Source organism: Chiloscyllium punctatum, unplaced genomic scaffold, assembly GCF_047496795.1.
Source record: "Chiloscyllium punctatum isolate Juve2018m unplaced genomic scaffold, sChiPun1.3 scaffold_378, whole genome shotgun sequence".
NCBI lineage: Eukaryota > Metazoa > Chordata > Chondrichthyes > Orectolobiformes > Hemiscylliidae > Chiloscyllium > Chiloscyllium punctatum.
Genome location: NW_027310112.1, coordinates 83,379 through 87,500, shown reverse-complemented (window position 1 = coordinate 87,500; position 4,122 = coordinate 83,379).

Sequence of the window (4,122 nt, the reverse complement as noted above, 5' to 3'; positions counted from 1 at the left end):
AGACCGCCGCACCGGCCTCTGACTGACTCTCAGAATGGACGGAAAGAGCCGGGTAAGCCTTTCAAAAGATTCGACCACGTGCCGAAAACTTTAGACTTCCGTGAGCTCTCCGGCTTGCACCGAGACCCGAAGTCGACGTGCGAAGCACCACGGGACCCCTTTCGCCTGCAGGTCCCGAGCCGCCTTTATTTGCTGTTACGAGCATCGTGTGCCCCATACCTGCGTGACGAGCACCGCAGGGCGGCAGAGCCATCGCACTTGGCCGGGTGGCAGAGGAGGACCCGACTATTCACAGATAGCGGCCCAACGACTCCCAGAGCCGGTCGTGCGGCGCGCGAGGTCTGCTCTCTTCACAAGAGGCTTTATTAGGGAGTGCTAAGGCAAGGTTCTGTGCCCTCCACCCTCATCGCAACACCCATGGGAGCCTCCGGTCGTCAATAGACCGCCGCACCGGCCTCTGACTGACTCTCAGAATGGACGGAAAGAGCCGGGTAAGCCTTTCAAAAGATTCGACCACGTGCCGAAAACTTTAGACTTCCGTGAGCTCTCCGGCTTGCACCGAGACCCGAAGTCGACGTGCTAAGCACCACGGGACCCCTTTCGCCTGCAGGTCCCGAGCCGCCTTTATTTGCTGTTACGAGCATCGTGTGCCCCATACCTGCGTGACGAGCACCGCAGGGCGGCAGAGCCATCGCACTTGGCCGGGTGGCAGAGGAGGACCCGACTATTCACAGATAGCGGCCCAACGACTCCCAGAGCCGGTCGTGCGGCGCGCGAGGTCTGCTCTCATCACAAGAGGCTTTAGGGAGTGCTCAGGCAAGGGTCAGCCCGCAGCCTTCCTGGCAACACCCAGGGGAACCAGGCCACTCGCGTCTCTCGCCTTCATTTTCGACACGAGCGCCTGCGGAGGGCCACCACCCCCTCCGATTGTCAAGAGACCTCCGCACCGGCCTCTGACTTACTCTCAGAATGGACGGAAAGAGCCGGGTAAGCCTTTGAAAAGATTCGACCACGTGCCGAAAACTTTAGACTTCCGTGAGCTCTCCGGCTTGCACCGAGACCCGAAGTCGACGTGCTTAGCACCACGGGACCCCTTTCGCCTGCAGGTCCCGAGCCGCCTTTTATTTTTGTTACGAGTATCGTGTTCCCCAAACCTGGGTGACGAGCACCGCAGGGCGGCAGAGCCATCGCGCTTGTCCGGGTGGCAGAGGAGGACCAGACTATTCACAAATAGCGGCCCAACGACTCCCAGAGCCGGTCGTGCGGCAGGCGAGGTCTGCTCTCATCACAAGAGGCTTTAGGGAGTGCTCAGGCAACGGTCAGCCCGCAGCCTTCTTGGCAACACCCAAGGGAACCAGGCCACTCGCGTCTCTCGCCTTCATTTTGGACACGAGCGCCTGTGGAGGGACGGCCGGAGTCAACGTGGGGTTTGCCCGCCCTCCAATAGTGTCAAAAGACCGCCGCACAAGTCTCTGACTGACTCTTAGAACAGACAGAAAGAGTTTGTCAAATCTGTCAAAAAATTGACAAAGTGTCAAAAATTCGACTTCCAAGAGCTCTCCGGCATGCACTCATACCTGTCATTAAAGTGCTATGCCCGTGGAACCGTTTTTCGGATGCCTTTCAGAACGGTCCCGCGCCGCCATTTTGTTCTAAAAATCGTGTTCCCATATATCTCCGGGTACCCCGCCAACCTCACTGCGGAAAAACTACAAGTGGCACTGAATGGGTCTGAATTCCAAATTTGACTGCATCGGTCTGGAACTCGGTCCGGTCAAAACCGTTTGGATTTTTCTCGGTCCGGACTTCCGCGACAGACAAAGTTAAAGTTTTCGGGCTGCAGGCACAAAACGACAGCTGGCCATTTGCCGGGCTCAATTCACCCAATTCCTCCGGCACTTCGGAGCACATGTTCGGTGTAAGTTTGCGAATCTTTCCCGATGCTGCAGCATTTTCCTCCGCTGACACTTAGAATATTTTTCACACTTTGCTGAAAATTTTTCTAAGTGTTTTTTTCCAAGTTTTCCTGGTTACTGATTTCTTCTTTTTAAACATTTTTCTAAGTTTTTCTGGTTACTGATTTCTTCTTTTTAAACATTTTTCGCAGTTTGTCTGGTTACTGATTTCTTCTTTTTAAACATTTTTCGCCGTTTTTCTGGTTACTGATTTCTTCTTTTTAAACATTTTTCGCCGTTTTTCTGGTTACTGATTTCTTCTTTTTAAACATTTTTCTAAGTTTTTCTGGTTACTGATTTCTTCTTTTTAAACATTTTTCTAAGTTTTTCTGGTTACTGATTTCTTCTTTTTAAACATTTTTCTAAGTTTTTCTGGTTACTGATTTCTTCTTTTTAAACATTTTTCTAAGTTTTTCTGGTTACTCACTTCTTCTTTTTAAACATTTTTCTAAGTTTTTCTGGTTACTGATTTCTTCTTTTTAAACATTTTTCGCCGTTTTTCTGGTTACTGATTTCTTCTTTTTAAACATTTTTCTAAGTTTTTCTGGTTACTCATTTCTTCTTTTTAAACATTTTTCTAAGTTTTTCTGGTTACTGATTTCTTCTTTTTAAACATTTTTCTAAGTTTTTCTGGTTACTCATTTCTTCTTTTTAAACATTTTTCTAAGTTTTCCTGGTTACTCACTTCTTCTTTTTAAACATTTTTCTAAGTTTTTCTGGTTACTGATTTCTTCTTTTTAAACATTTTTCTAAGTTTTTCTGGTTACTCATTTCTTCTTTTTAAACATTTTTCTAAGTTTTTCTGGTTACTGACTTCTTCTTTTTAAACATTTTTCGCAGTTTGTCTGGTTACTGATTTCTTCTTTTTAAACATTTTTCGCCGTTTTTCTGGTTACTGATTTCTTCTTTTTAAACATTTTTCTAAGTTTTTCTGGTTACTCACTTCTTCTTTTTAAACATTTTTCTAAGTTTTCCTGGTTACTGATTTCTTCTTTTTAAACATTTTTCTAAGTTTTTCTGGTTACTGATTTCTTCTTTTTAAACATTTTTCTAAGTTTTTCTGGTTACTGATTTCTTCTTTTTAAACATTTTTCGCAGTTTGTCTGGTTAATGATTTCTTCTTTTTAAACATTTTTCTAAGTTTGTCTGGTTACTGATTTCTTCTTTTTAAACATTTTTCTAAGTTTTTCTGGTTACTCACTTCTTCTTTTTAAACATTTTTCTAAGTTTTCCTGGTTACTCATTTCTTCTTTTTAAACATTTTTCGCAGTTTTTCTGGTTACTGATTTCTTCTTTTTAAACATTTTTCTAAGTTTTCCTGGTTACTGATTTCTTCTTTTTAAACATTTTTCGCAGTTTTTCTGGTTACTGATTTCTTCTTTTTAAACATTTTTCTAAGTTTTTCTGGTTACTGATTTCTTCTTTTTAAACATTTTTCTAAGTTTTTCTGGTTACTCACTTCTTCTTTTTAAACATTTTTCTAAGTTTTTCTGGTTACTCACTTCTTCTTTTGAAACATTTTTCTAAGTTTTTCTGGTTACTGATTTCTTCTTTTTAAACATTTTTCTAAGTTTTTCTGGTTACTGATTTCTTCTTTTTAAACATTTTTCGCAGTTTGTCTGGTTACTGATTTCTTCTTTTTAAACATTTTTCGCCGTTTTTCTGGTTACTGATTTCTTCTTTTTAAACATTTTTCTAAGTTTTTCTGGTTACTCACTTCTTCTTTTTAAACATTTTTCTAAGTTTTTCTGGTTACTGATTTCTTCTTTTTAAACATTTTTCGCAGTTTTTCTGGTTACTGATTTCTTCTTTTTAAACATTTTTCTAAGTTTTCCTGGTTACTGATTTCTTCTTTTTAAACATTTTTCGCAGTTTTTCTGGTTACTGATTTCTTCTTTTTAAACATTTTTCTAAGTTTTTCTGGTTACTGATTTCTTCTTTTTAAACATTTTTCTAAGTTTTTCTGGTTACTCACTTCTTCTTTTTAAACATTTTTCTAAGTTTTTCTGGTTACTCACTTCTTCTTTTGAAACATTTTTCTAAGTTTTTCTGGTTACTGATTTCTTCTTTTTAAACATTTTTCTAAGTTTTCCTGGTTACTGATTTCTTCTTTTTAAACATTTTTCGCAGTTTTTCTGGTTACTGATTTCTTCTTTTTAAACATTTT